Source organism: Primulina huaijiensis, chromosome 1 (assembly GCF_012295235.1).
Source record: "Primulina huaijiensis isolate GDHJ02 chromosome 1, ASM1229523v2, whole genome shotgun sequence".
Taxonomy (NCBI): Eukaryota; Viridiplantae; Streptophyta; class Magnoliopsida; order Lamiales; family Gesneriaceae; genus Primulina; species Primulina huaijiensis.
In genome coordinates, this window is record NC_133306.1 from 24,110,246 (window position 1) to 24,126,778 (window position 16,533).

Consider the following 16,533-nt stretch of genomic DNA (forward strand, 5'->3'; position numbering starts at 1 on the left):
ATGAATTGATATGTGACTTCTGAGCTTCACTAACTTTTGATCTTTTAGTAAAGACCTTTTTATAATAGACACTAAGAAAACGACTCGCTTTACATGTGAGAGATGTTTTTATATATACATAGTTGGTTGTGTAATTGGAGTCACCTAATGTTTAAACTGAATAGTTTTTTGATGTACGTCTTTGAACTATCGATTCTTAAAAAAGAGTTTCTAATATATTATATTGTTTTCAACCAAAAACGATTGACAAAATAATGAAAATGAAAATGCATATCACAAATATGACATAATATTGGTTGTTATCTTTTTGGTGTTTTTCAACCAAACAAAATTGCAAGAAGTTGCATTCATCTAGCTACTTTTATTAGTAAATAGTCAATTTGTTTGTATACTGTTCTCTTGTTGTGTTGAGTTCCGAGCCATATTATTTATAAAATATAATTATAATAAATATAATTATATTTTAGTTATTGTATAAACTCTATCTAAAAGATGAATTGACATGAAATATATTTAGTGCATGGAGTATTATTTTTATTTAATATAATATTAATAAAATTTTAATAAATTTATAATTCAACTCAAAATTACGATAATTTAATTTTTAACTTTGAAAATTCTAAATTGATTCATAATATAATTAAAATTGAAAATTGAAAACTTACATATAAAATTTATTATTTTAAATTACATAATAGATTTTTATTTATATTTTTAACTATTCCATAATCTATCTAGTAGGTAATCATTTAGAGTTGAGCTCTTTTTGATAAACATAAGAAATATATTATGCTTTTTCTATTATGCCCTTATCATATTAATTTATTTTACAAAAGCATCCCCACCAATTTTGTAGAGTTCTTTTGAAATATATACAAAGTGAGGACAAATTTGAAAATTCACAATTGAAAACTTTGTTCATGGTAAACACTTTCAATTTTATTAGTTTTGATTTTTGTTCCACAGATATTGAGAACCATGATCGGGGTTACCTCTCGATCCTTGATACTTAAATTTAAAACAATTGATGTTTGTTCAATGAATTCATTCGCTTTCAAATCTTCTTCACTTGAAATCTTTTAAAAATGTGGATCACTTTCTTTCGTTAGCACGTATTCTTTTTCTCGAAAATCAATTAAAATCTAAATATTTTTTGCAATAGATTTATTGTGGTCGCCTCCATCACAATTCACAATAATCTCATCCAATTTCTTTGTATATATTATAGAATAATGTGTTCCATATTGAAAACTATGCTATTCAAGCTTATCAATGTTTTACTTATGCTGACATTGTGTTGCTTGATTTGGTCGGCTATTTAGGTCATAAAAGAGTGATGTCATTTTTTAAACGGGTAATATTATCTCGGATTGGGACATGGTCGAACGTAGGAAAAGGGTAAGACTGATCTCTAAGATATATGAGATAACACAGACAGATAGACATGCAGCTCCATACTCATGCGCCTAACAGCCCGGCCCATTAAGTTCCAAGTAGGTGCACTTTGCGCTGTCACGAATATAAGAAAATAAAGTTTTGTTTTGGCTAACAACTATATATTTTCGCCTAATGGCAAGCGTTTGATTCTAACAGTAATATTTAAATATTTTTTTCAGAGAAGAAACTATGGGATAATTATATTAAACATTATTATCAAATTATCATATATACCTTAACAAATATGGTATTTTCTTTTTTATAAACTTTTTCAATTTACGTCAACTTTTATGATTGTCGATTAAATAATATATTGTTTTAAATTTTAAATATTGTATATATCTATCTTGTAGATGTTCATTTAAAGTTAAACTATTTTTTGTAAACATAAAACATATATATTATGTTTTCATATTTCAAATGTGGCACATGCATGCATCAATATTAATAATTTGAAATGCGAAAGCAAAGACGTCACAATATAATACTGTTATGAATTAATGACAAGTTTATCTATTCAATTAATTGCTAATCATCCCTGTAAAGCACTCGAGGAAGAAGCTGACAGGCACCTTCTGCGCGCGAGTTTAACCTTAATTTTTTTCATAATTACTATGCTGAAATACTTGTTAAGAATAAATTTTTTGTTTATTAATGAATCATCCCACTTCCATGAAATTTCCTTAAATTACACAAGCAAATACTGTATGTACTGTCCATTTTAAGTCCTCGCTCTGTCCCTATAATTATCAATCATACATATTAATTTACTTCCATGCCCTCTAAAGTCTCTAATTAGTTTTCCATCGAAAGCGTTTTCAAAAAGATTAAAAGAACTTGATGTTTTGCAAGTTATTATTTCTTAATTCAAACTGGACAAATAACTAATTCACGAGGTGATCGTAACTGAGAATTTAACAAGTTAAAATGAAATTGTCGATACTAAATATTTTGACATGACTCTTAATGATATAATAGTAATTAGCGATAAGCACATGCATCGTGGATGTGCAACATAATACGCATTTACGTACGTACCAAAAATGTCCACTCTCTCTAGGCGGTTTCTTCCATCTGATCTGTAAGAAATATATTAAATAAATTATAAGTGAATTGAAGATAACATGATATTTGTAATTGCATCAGCGGTAATATAAAGAGTTATTACAGTGCCTTCTTCCTTTATTAAATATAGTAATAAAGTAGTGCATATCGATTACATTAATACATTTAACTTTTACTTTGGTACGTTACGTTACTCAACTATTGTTAATTAAAAATGAATCACACTTTTGGTTCAGAAAGCACGTCTTGTTTGCCATGGGCGAAGCAAGAACTGACACAAGTAATATCAGTAGCACCACAATTTTCGTAACACGCGAGAGCCTGGTTCTTAGAGCTTCCGCAATCTTTAGAACACATAACTGATACCTCCCCACACTTTATCAAGCATTGTCCTACTTCTTCGATCTGCCCATCGACGGCCTGATGTGTCCAACCCGAAACGAAAACGATAACAACAAGTGTGATAACTACCAGACTTTTAGTCATTGATGAGCTTAATTTCGAGCCCGGAATAGTATCGAGTTTTAGTTAATTTACTGATCAGTGTTTATTTTTGTTTAATAGTATTGTTTGCACAATATTTGACTTTTGCGGGCGTGCCAGGTGCGAAGATGCACCGATTTGTGTGAAAATCATAAAATCTAACTTCTAAATATTCAAGCGACGTGAATTCTAAATTCGATCGTCAGTTCTAGTCTCCTAAAACAAATGCAATGCCAAAATAAAGAAAACTATTGGAAATAGATGCAAATAAACCCCTGACATGATTTTGAATTTACAAAAAACTGTAGGAATTCATCAAAACTTGAAAAAATATAATAACTTGTTTCTGAAATCTAAAACGAGAAGACGTAAAATGCTAGAAATGTACTGGAATGCCTGAAAACTAGTGCTTGAAGATTGAAAATTTTGCAGAGAGTATTTGCAGATTTTGTCTGTGTAGAGTTGAGTTGTGTTTTTCCTTATGCCGATCCCTTCTTTTTCTTCACTGTGAGATGTGGTTTCTTCCACTCCCCCATGATCTCCTCCTATACACTCCACGATCTTTTCCCTCTTTCCACGATCTCCCTCTTCTCCCATGATCTTTTCCATCTTCAGCGCTTTGTGACCGGTTGGACTCGATAGGAATTAGTCCGCTATATTTGACGGGCCTATAATTTAATTGGGCTTAATAATTAATTATTTTTAGCCCAAACAAAGTTGTTTCTTTTTTATAGTATGGTTTTGAATTAAGTTTGTACGCTTTGTTATGTCAATGAGAATTGCATGCGAGCTTGATTTAAGGAATGCAGAGGTTTCCATTTGGGAAATATGATTTATTTTTCATGTCAGGAGTGTGATGTTGTCCCCCCCTGCCCTTTTTCTTTGAATTTACATTGTTTTAATTAAAAGCGTATACGTTTTTAGAAATAATAACACTATGCACGATTTCGACTGAATTGTGGGGATAAATTTAAGTGTATGGCTATTGCAGTTTCATCGAGCAAACACTAAGATAGCGACTGCTTTAATAACCGTGGTAATTTGACCGTAGACAAGTTCAATTCGAAAAATTGCACTGGTTAGTTACAATTTAATATGACACAATTTATTAATTAATTACTAAAAAACTAATATTCAAAATAATAATGGAGATTTTCTTCCACACTAGTCAGCAATTGAGATTTTCCTCCAAACTACTCAACATTTAAATATAACTTTTTTTATGCATTTCCAAATAAGTGTCCAAGTGCTTATCTTTGACTATTAAATATAACAATGAGTGATTTTCCTCGTGAGATCCTATGTGGTTACTACCTTCACTTCATTTCAACGGGTAAGATCTTGTCACACATACAATTTTAAAAAAAAAAAGTGGGTCCTATATATGCATGGACAAATCTTGGCCATCCATCCTACCATGGGAACAATGTCCACATGGGTAGGATGAAATACAACTTATTTAATACATTTCCACTTATAAGCATTCTACTCTCTTATTCATTTACAATGTAAGACTTACTTTATATAATTATCACTATTTATTTCCAGCGGTATTTTAGTAAATAAATTGAAATATCTTTGGATACTCTAACAACTAATAATTTTGAAAAGAGAGAGGTGTGTTATTCGATAAGGGAATTTTTTAATTATAAAACTATTATTAGAATCACTTATTTAGCGAGCACTTTTAATTAAAATTTTCAACTTTTCACTTTTATTTTAAACATTGATCATTTTTTAGCTTTATTACTTTTTTACAATCTATAAATTTAATCACTTTTATAAAAACATAATATTTTACAAACAGTCCAGTTGGATCCAATTGAATAAATACTACAGAAACCAAAATTGCTGATCATTTAATGTACTCGAGGAAATGAGGCTGAAATAACATTTGATGATAACTACGGATTTTTATCAGTCAAATTAAGTCTTTAGTAGAAGTGATCACGGTGCGATTTTATGATTGTTTTTTTCAAAAAACCTCCAACAAAATTACCATATGTGGTCGGTTAGTATTTTTAAAAAATAATCTCAGTTTTACATTTGGATCTAGAATTACGGTTTGTGTTTTTTGGCCAAATGATCAAGCATAATGCAAAATATTATAACATATATTCAAATTGATTCGAAAGGAAAAACAATATATTGTTTTTAAATGTAAAATTTAGCTCAAATCATACAAAAATAAAAAAAATAATAAACATGATTGAAAATCAATGTAATAAATTCTAATATGTTCTGCACAACAAAATGATATATTTGCCAAATTTAACATAGTTTTTTTTTACGCTGGGTGTTGCATCGTTGCTCATAATTTCTCCTTTTTCACACTAATTTGAAGAATTTTTAAGATGAGTATTTTTTTTTAGGTGAGAAAAATTTAAAATTAGAGTTCAGAGAGAGTGAATTGATGTTTTTTTTAATTAAGTGTATAATTTACAAATTATTACAACCTCAGGTCATATATCATGGCAGGCGGTTTAAGTAGGCCGGTTTGGTGTAGTTCCTGACAAAAAAATAACATCATCATATGTATAGTGTGGTTTAAAATTATTATTTCTAATCGTAGTTTTTTTAGAAAATGAAAAAAAAAAAAAAGTAATTCCGTTCAGCGGATCGCAAAATTGATCAGCCCCGGTGATCATTAATTAGACACAATTATCAAAGAGGAAAGAAGACGTAATTACTTAGCATGCATGAGGACCCTCGAAAAAATTGGTGAATACTCAAGCATTCAATACAGCTTACGCTTATATGAACAAAATTGAAATTTTGGTAAGCCCTTCTTATACAATTGAAACTATGGGCCTAAGGGGGCAATTCTGTGTATCTCGTTGTGTAGTGTTCGTCCATTCTGGGCTGGTAACTGACATAAATGTTCACAATGACTTGGAATTTTAAGATCGTGAGCTGCTCAACGAGCCGATCCGGTTTGAGCTTGAACCCAAGAGCTCCAAAGTTTTGTCGAGCTCGAGCTCAAATTTAAAATTTAAAATTTTCATGTTTGAATACTATGAAACGAAATTAATATTTCTAATATTATATATAACATGAAAAATTGCAATTTTCATCTTGTATTTTTGTCTATTTGCAGTTTTGATCATCATTGTTTTTATTAGGTCTTAGTCATATATATTTCAATTTTTGATAATTTTACTCATTTTTTATCAAAAATGTTAGTGTAACACTATACATGTGATTGAAATTGTCGTTTTCCCATATATAATACCACTGTTGTATAAAAATGTTTGTATATGTAGGGTTAATTGATGCATTCATGAAAGCAAAGCTCGTGAGACAAATTTATGATTTGAGTTCTTGAATATATTCATTCATAAACAAATTTTCTAAACATAATGTGAGCTCGCAATCGGCTCTAGAAACTCAAGCTCGAGCTTCCTTTATTTGAGCACCACTCGTCCTTTGGCCTAAATCAATTTGTTTCATAATAAGAAAAAACGTGCCGTTTCCTTATCCTCTTATCTTGATTTTACGTTTCTTTTTGCTTGGTGCCTTATTCTTTAGTTCTTTGCCATCCCTTCGTCTTTATATCCAGATCGCTTTAATTTTAACAACCATTTCTAGCGAATAGAATCATGTTAGTCAACTTGTGTAGAAGGGAGAGGATAGTTGACAAAAGGGTAAATCGTCGCTCGGTTAATTATAGCTTCGGACAATTGTTTTTTTTTAATACGATAGAACTCATAGTCGTTATTTTTAATTGTATAGTAAGTAATCTTAGATTAAATATGTGTTTGTTTTCTTACACTTATATAGAATGTATACAATAAAATGGCCCTTGAATAATCTAAAATTCGAAAAAAATTATTTTTAAAGTTTTGTCGTGGCTGTCGCTATATGTGACATGGCATTGATTTGTCAAAGCTACGACGAAACGTCAAAATATCCCTTGCTTATAATGTGGATTCCAGCGTTCGTGTACGTGTCAGATGCACATGATCCACCAAGTAATTGTAAATAGTCTTGTCAATTCCGATGAATTGGGTTAATTGGATCACATTGAACAATAATAATATTCAAAAATTACTCAACAAAATTCAAAAAATAATAATAATATTTTAATTTAAACATATAATAACAAAATATCTCTCATATATATGATTTAAATTTGAAAGTCTAATTATAAAAAAATAAAATATATTTACTAAATCAAATAAACAATTGTTTAAAAAATAAAAAATGTTCAAAATAAATATTAAATTATGAAAATTTATGATATATAAATATACAATAAATATTTTTTCAGAAATACAATATATAAAAATGTAGGCAATATTTATTAATTATATTTTTTTAAAAAAAACAATTAAAATTTTCTGGTCAACCCGAATCCAACCCTATCCAATCATTTTTTTCGAATCAGCTATCGGGTCCAACCTAGTTTGACTCGAACCCAAAAACCCCAAATCCAAACCTGATTTTTTCAGATTGAAATGTTTTGAGTTGGTAAATCGTGTGAATTATATCTGATTTTGACATCCCTTCTTATTAAAGTTAATGTTGCTTGGTATAAAGTGGCTAGCAAAGAATAGTTGGTAGTCTTCCGGTTGCAGTGCAACTTTTGCCTTTGACTTTGATTTATTCGAAACCCGCAGTATTATTGGCATCTTATTTAAGTTCCATGGACAGGATATTTTTCAAATAATTCGTTGTATTTAGTACAATGTCAAATGCAAGAAATAACTCTCGCGTCGATAACGAATTTTTTGTAAAAAAAAAAATCTAGAAATCCCTGTTTTATTTTGTAAATTTTGAATATTTGAAACGTGACCTTGGACTACCATTTTATTCGCCGTTCGTTTTTTATTTGATTTTTCAAAACAAATATTATTTTATTTATCAACAAATACAAATTAATAAAATTTCATATCGCGGTATCTTCGGAATGTATCTATTCAATAAAATTCATGACAAAAATAATAAAGATGTCTGACATAAAAATAAAAATAAAAATATTATATGGTATACACATGCAGCAACTATGTTCGAGATAATATATCAAGAAAAGTACATTTTTGGTCTATATATTTAGCTCTTTGAAATTTTGATTCTCCGTATTATCGAATTTCAGTTTTAGTTTTTTTTTTGTTTTTTGATTTTGTATTTGTGGTCTTTTTTACAACGTGGTGATTCTCGTTGTCGATGAAAAAGTATTAAAATTGCCAAAATTTAAAAAGATATGAGATTAAGAGTGGAATGTTTTAATGTGGCCATGGACATTATAAATATGATCGTCTTATGTAGATCATCGATATGGAGATATCTAGATGGAAGGCATTTATGTATAATGATATTATCTAGGACTTGGACAGATTTAATCGGATATTTCATAATAAATTGAATTATTATTATGAAATTCAAATAAAATCATAAAGATGATCATATATGGATAGATCTTAATCTTGGAGTGACTATAAAACCTTATTTATTTCAATGTGATTCTTAATTTTCTTGTTTAAAATTCGCAATTGCACATTCTCAATGATTGCATATTAGAATTATATTTGAAATGTTTGGCAGAGAATATGAAATTCATTTCTTTTATAAGAAATGAAAATGATGATAAAGAAGGAGTTTGAGAGGTAAAAGAAGATTTTTTCTACTTTCAGTTACGAATTGTTTATATATTTATGTATAAACGTGTCTGTATATAATTAATTGAATGGCACATCAATTAGTTGATAAGGGGCCGGATTAACATGGGAATATTAATTAATTTTAATCATTTTGATTTGGTTGAAATAATTAATTCTTTGTTAGGCAGTACACAATTCACAGTCATCATTATCACGTGTCGAGGAAATAAAATATATAATTAATTATTTCTTTTATTATATAATATTGCGAGGTTTGGAAGATGGCATTATTGCCAAACTAATAAGGCAATTATCACCTCACTTTTGGATTTCTATTTTAAAAAATTTATATTTTTTTAATTATGAATTTAAAAAATGTTTTATTCTCATAAGTTTTTTTTTTAAAAAAAACCGAAAAACCGAAAATGCGTAATATAGAAACCGTAGCCGGTCAAATAACCGAAAAAACCAAATTTTATGGTTCGGTCGATTTTTTCGGTTTTAACCGAAATTTTAACACCCCAACTAGTATTTATGAATCCAAATCACATCCACAAAATTAAAATTCTTTTGTTAACATTGCATTATTTGAAGGACAAATGTATATACAAACTAATTTCAAATCTTGAAAATACGTCGGGTTTTTATTTTTTAGCTCGTTCATTTTTTGCAATAAAATTTGAAAAAATGAGAGATTTATTTTATTTTTGGCGATTTAGTACAAAGTATATTGTCTTGTAGATTGAATAAAGTAGAATGCCATTCTTTTTTCGATTTAACTTGCGAAATTGGAGCATTTTCTTTAATCCTAGGACTCACTTTCCGACCACAAAGGAAACAGAATCTATTCCCACTAAATATCCAAGATTCCTCGTAATTCATTGTCTCCTCACACACCCTGACACGTGTGGAGTAGTGGGTGGTGGCAGAGCCATTTTAAAGTCAACATCAGAATTTTGAAAATGTATGCAAATTATAAATCATTTATTACTTCGATGTACCTAAAAAACTTTAGAGAATAGTCTTTATTTCGAAACGTTTTATACGAGGTTTTGCCTCGGAAGGGTCGAGGTTGCAGCTATGCTCTAGGCAATGAGCAGTGTTTGATAACTTGATACATATACAATGAAGAACGGGTCCTTTTTGGTTTTACTATAAATTATAATAGATAGTCACATTGATATAAATCAAATCTTTTAAACCATATTTTTAAATCATACGACAGTTTAAGAAGATCATGAGTTGAGGATTTTGAGTATTTTGGTAATTTGGGCCGGATACCCGATTTTTCGAATAGTATTTCATAATATCCGAACAGTTTAAAATTCAACCAAAGTCTCACATTGAAAATATATTAGAAAAATCGTAGGTTAATAAGATTGAAATATATATATCTATTGGTATGAGAGATTTTGGGTAAATTCTAAAAAAAATCCAGGAAAATTTATGTCGAAAGTGGATAATATCATACATTTGTGGAGATGTGTGTGTTTCATCGTACAATAAATAGTGATATCAGAGCTAATCATGGTCTAGATGAAGACATATGGGTGAAATCGTCGGATAATTAAACGAATGAGGTGAAGGCTCCCAGTAAATTCGTGATGAGATCGAAGTAAGTGATGTTCCAAGTATTTTACATAAGGTGTGCGCTCCCAACGTAGTAGACATGAGTACCGGTCTCGATTGGAATGTATGATCCTTCAAGTGGAGAAGATGGGCAAATTCGTTTTAGGAGATACCCGGACCATGAGAATAATGTTGGTCCTTCGTTTGATAAGAATATTGTTGAAAATTCAATTAAAGTCCCACATTGAAATACATAAAAAAAAAAAAAAAAAAAAAAAGTAATGGGTCAATAAGATATAAATGTATCTTCCTTGATATTATAAGGTCTTTTAGATAAAGTTAATACAAAACCAAGTCCAAAGGGTTTGTGTCCAAAGTGAAAATATCATATCATTGCGGAGATGTGTATTTTTCGTCGGACAACACGAACCAGCCCCGATTTTTAGTATTTTACATGCCAACAAAAATGACCCAACATTCACTATGTATAACGAGACTTAATAAAAATGCAAGTGATATATATTATCTCAATACAATTATACCTTATCATTTAATTATCATATATCAACACGACAATCAACATATGTATATTTAAAATTTGCAGTGTGTTTTACTAGTATCTAATGCACGTCCTATTGGTACTAATACAAATGTAGTAGCGAATTCGAAAGCACAAGTAATTTTAAACTGGAAGAATCTGCCATCGAATGACCTCCATTCGCTCACCCCTTACAGATAAGAGTGTATTAGAGGAAAAAGAACAACTTGGTATCATTCATCACCGATGTTCGCGTCTCGTGGCACATGATGAAACACTTTCCTAACTAGGCAAGGCCGTAATGAACAAGTACTGTTGGTCGAGTCATGGTTTAGCTAGTACACTTGCCACATAGCTACTAATTAACTCACATGACAATCGACAAAAGCCAGCAGCAGAGCCATCGCATGTGAACATGTTTGCATTACAAATTTCTTCCTCAAATAGAGTAAAAAGTACTTTGTCCATTTATTTTTTAAAGTTGACTCGTGCGCAATAGTTGCTTAGGTTATTGTGGTCCTAGCTAGACATTTTTAGGTTATCTAGGGGGTGATTAGTTAAAGCCTAAAAATGGTTCAAGCCGTCCACATAATTTTAGTCACAATGGGAACATTTCCCTTTTATTTTTTTATGAATTTGTATTTTTATTCATGTAATTTACATGTTTTTATTTTCGTTGTCAACACTGCATCAGGCTCTATCTAAGTCGGCAAAGATGAAGTTGTCCATAGATTTAATCAATGGTGCAAAACATAGCCAATAGCCATGGCCTGCTGATGTGCGAACGTTTTCTTGAACCATTTTAGCGTGCTTGTAATGTAAATGTAAAGCCACTGCCTAACCTTATCCTGCAAACATGTGGTGTATCAATATCGAAAATATAAATGATTATTCTCAGAATCCCCAGCAATAATATCATATAATATATATTCACCCATCTTGCAAACATGTGGTGAAATTATTCTCAAAATCCTCGCCAGTGATATCATATGCACAGACACATCCTATATATCCTCAATTAAAAAAAAAAAAAAAAAACTTATTCATAGTAACAAGTTTTGTCACGCCCCGAGACCGGGGTTAGTCGACACCGTCGTTGCTCAACAATCGCATAATCGTCAAACAACAATCCTTGCAGTACAGTATATTCCAAAACCAGTTTATTTCTCATAATCAACAAAAGAATCGTCTTTACAACTTAAATACCAAAATAAACTGATTAAAAAATGTTTTAATAGTACGAAAGCGATAAACATAAACTAAGCTTTAAAACTTCTGAAATGACTTGAGATCTTCTACCATCCCAAAAAATTGCTCTTGCTCATCTTAATCCATTTGCTCTTCGTTCTTATCTGGGTGTGGAGGAAGTAAGAGGAGAGTATTTTGGGAAATACTCAGTAAGTGGGGGCCGTTCGAGACATGAAGCAAAATATACATATAGTTGAATTCAAATTTTATATAGTGTATTATAACTTGAATAATAACGAATATTCATACTTCATAATCATAACATGTTATCACATATCATACTCGTATAACATACTTGTTTAGCAATGAATGTCTTCTCATTTCCATGGTTTCCTGATATCAGTCTCCTATATGTTAATCCTCTAAGGAGTGAGGTCATGTCCAATATGTTAATCATATATGGAGTGAGGCCGTACAACGGTTACCATCTCACCGTATAAGGGTCATAGTTCGAAAATCTTTTCCCATATCCAATTGAATCCTAACAGTGCTTTGAACATAATAACTTGACAAATCTTGAAGAAAATATATAATGGACAAGGAATTATGCTCGAACGAACTTTCAAAAACTGAAGGGAGATTCGTACACAAATTATAATTTCTTTAAACGCCAGCACACCTCAAAGAACAAGTGTGGCGAACAAAAATTCACTTACGAAAGAATGTATACATAACAAAAGCCCACTTACGAAGGACAAGTGTGCAAATTATAATATAGCGAAAACCCACTTACCTTGAATAATTCGAAAAAAAGAACTGGTGATGATAGGATTTCGAAACTGAGCCTGGATCTGGACTACTGTAGAGCTTCGATACTCGACACACTAAGAGAGCAAAGTCTCTAAAATTCCTAGGGAGAACTAGAGAGGAAATTTCGAAAATGTGGAGGTGTGAATTTCTAATGGCATGACTCTCTTATTTATAGGGGTTGGCTACTATCCTGATCATGTATTATCCTCGTATTTGAACTTTGAATCAAAATAAATCTAGGATAATTATCATATCTTATCCATGATACTGGATAATTTCGAAATCTATATATCCATTCCTTGGATATATTTTCGAAATATTCTCTTATCCAAGCATGAAAAATTTCGAATTTTGTGTCTAATTCCCAATATTCGGTAGATATTTTATTTTTCAGTACAATTAAATCATTGCTCTTAAATCCCAAAAATCTCCTTTAGTAATTTCGAATTTATGGTAAATTATCCCAAAAATAATACTCTTGATTTTCCCTAAAAGTCTGGTTGGCAAACTCTTAAATTTTTCCCATGCCTGTATTTTTTTATCATGCAGAATTTTTCATATCTCCATAATTTCGAAAATGCTAATTAAATATTCCAAGATTTCTAAATTTAGGGATCATATTATCCTCTTACTTGATCTTTATCCAGGTACAAATATCATATCAAATCTTAGATCTTTATCTGATATCAATATCATATCAAATCTTAGACCAGATGTATCAATATCATGTCAAATATTAGATCTTTATCTGGTATCAATATCATGTCAAATCTTAGATCTTGGTTTATTTATCCCAAAATTAGGCTTATCATCAAAATTCTTATCTCCTGAAAAAAATAGGGGTTTCACAAGTTTACCGTGAACTCCTAGAGAGAAAATGTTTTGTAATATTTTTGTGTATCGTCAATAAAAATTTATCACGTATATTAATTATGAAAAGTTGAAATTACAACTTATAAGCAGGAATGAAAAAGAAAATGAACGAGTGATTTGGAATGAAAGGTTTCCAAAGCCAAGGTGCCTAGGGAACCTTAATTGAATCCGATGTCTGAATTTTACATGAATACCTTGTTTGATCCCAAAAGAAAAATCTATTACATTTATTTTTTTTAATCAAATCGAACCCAAAAACAAATACACGGTGCAGTAGCTACTAGCTAGTATTTTAATTGTTTGTATAATTCTAGCAGTGCACGACCAGATTTTTAAACCATTCTCTCTAGTCTTTTGCACGCGTCATTAATTTCATGGGATTTCGAATATTACCGAACCAAATATTTGAATAGAGAAGCAACCCAACCAGTACGAGCTAGCATAAATTTCGACTCTAAGTCACATTTTAATACAACATGAAAAGTAAGTGTAGTGTGTCGGCATAATAGTCAAATAAAGTTGGTTGCAGGAAATGTCACGGAAATTTTCAGAGGAGAAAACGCGTTTTTCTACGCGGTTTCACACTGACAGGAAGCTCTATAAATAGAGCTCCCCTCCCTCATTTCAAATCATCCATTCTTCGAGTTTTCTCTCATCTTATAACATTCTATAATATTTGTGAAGTGTTTGTTCTCCTGTATTAAGAGAGTGTTTGTTCTCTTTGGAAACACAGTGAGTGAGTTGTACACAACAAAATATTATAGTGGAAATTCTTTTCATCTTGCCCGTGATTTTTACCCTAATAATTTTTAGGGGTTTTCCACGTAAATCTCGGTGTCCAGTTTATTCTTTATTTTTGGATTTATTATCTCAAATTTCGCACGTAGGACCAACAAGTGGTATCAGAGCCTTGGTTTGAAATTTCTTAAAAATTCTGAGTATGCTCTGTGGTTGCAGCCTAGACTGATCTTCTACATCAGAAAAGATTTTTTGAGATTTTTTTTTTAAGGCATGATTATTTTGTCCAGTCTACTAAAATTGTTGTAGACATAATGGCGGGAAGGTACGAGATAGCAAAGTTCAACGGAAGCAATTTTATGCTGTGGAAAATAAAGATACAAGCAGTTTTAAGAAAGGAGAATTGCTTGGCGGCTATTGGAGATAGACCGGTGGAGATTACGGATGATGGAAATTGGAATGAGATGAACGACAACGGTGTTGCCAATTTACAATTGGCTATAGCAGACGAAGTATTGTCAAGTATCTCTGAGATTAAAACAGCAAAAGTTATCTGGGATACTCTGACAAAGATGTACGAGGTCAAGTCGCTACACAACATGATTTTCCTAAAGAGAAGACTTTATACTCTTCGGATGGCGGAATCATCATCGAATACCGACCATATCAACACACTAAATACTCTATTTGTCCAACTCACTTCCATGAGGCATAAAATAGGGGAAAATGAACGTGCGGAGCTTCTACTTCAAAGTCTACCAGATTCATATGATCAACTTATCATCAACATTACCAATAATAATCTTATGGGCTTTCTAAAATTCGACGATGTCTTAACTGCGGTTCTTGGATAAGAAAGTCGACGCAAGAATAAGGAAGATAGGTTGGTAACCTCGAAGCAGGCATAGACTTTACCGATGATAAGAGGAAGATTCATGGACCGTGACTCCAGTGGGAGCCAAAGACGAGGTAGATCAAAATCGAGAAGTAAGAAGAAAAATATTTATTGCTTTAAATGTGGCGGTAAAGGGCACTTCAAGAAAGAGTGTACGAGTATCGATAAGAGTTCTCAAAGAAATGTGACCAGTACTTCAGGCAGTGGTGAAATTTTATTCAGCGAAGCAGCAACTGTTGCAGAAGGCAGACACAAATTTTGTGACACATGGATTATGGATTCAGGAGCGACGTGGCACATGACGTTTCGGAGAGAATGGTTTGACCATTATGAACCAATCTCAGACGGATATGTATTTATAGGAAATGATCATGCCTTGGAAATCGCTGGGGTCGGTACTATCAAAATTAAAATGTTTGATGGCACCATTCGCACCATACAGGAGGTACGACATGTGAAAGCACTGACGAAAAATCTTTTGTCCTTGGGGCAATTGGATGACATCGGGTGCAAAACTCGTATTGAGAATGGGATCATGAAAATTGTGAAGGATGCGCTTGTGGTTATGAAGGCGGAAAAGACTGCTACAAATTTGTATGTACTTTTGGGAGAAACACACAAAGAGGCAGAACTAGCTGTTGCATCAATTGGTTCAGGAGAAGAATTAACAGTGTTATGGCATAGAAAGCTCGGACATATGTCAGAACAGGGGTTGAAAATTCTCTCAGAACGGAAGCTGTTGCCGGGACTTACAAAAATGTCACTACCCTTTTGTGAGCATTGTATTACCAGTAAACAACACAGATTAAAGTTTGGCACTTCTACTGCCAGGATCAAAAGCAAATTGGAGCTGATTCATTCGGATGTTTGGCAAGCACCGGTTGTATCCCTAGGAGGAGCGAGATACTTTGTCTCGTTCATTAATGATTTTTCTAGGAAATGTTGAGTGTATCTAATCAAGAAGAAATCAAATGTTTTCTAGATCTTCAAAGATTTCAAAGCACGGGTTGAACTTGATTCTGAGAAGAAAATCAAGTGTCTGAGGACTGACAATAGAGGAGAATATACCAGTGACGAATTTAATGCATATTGTCAACATGAGGGCATCAAAAGACAATTCACGACGACTTACACGCCTCAACAAAATGGAGTGGCGGAGCGGATGAACAGAACCTTGTTAGACAGAACAAGAGCTATGTTGAGGACTGCGGGTCTAGACAAGTCATTTTGGGCGGAGGCAGTCAAAACCGCTTGTTATATTATCAATCGTGCTCCTTCAGTGGCGATTGATCTGAAGACTCCGATGGAGATGTGGACTGGGAAGCCGACAGATTATT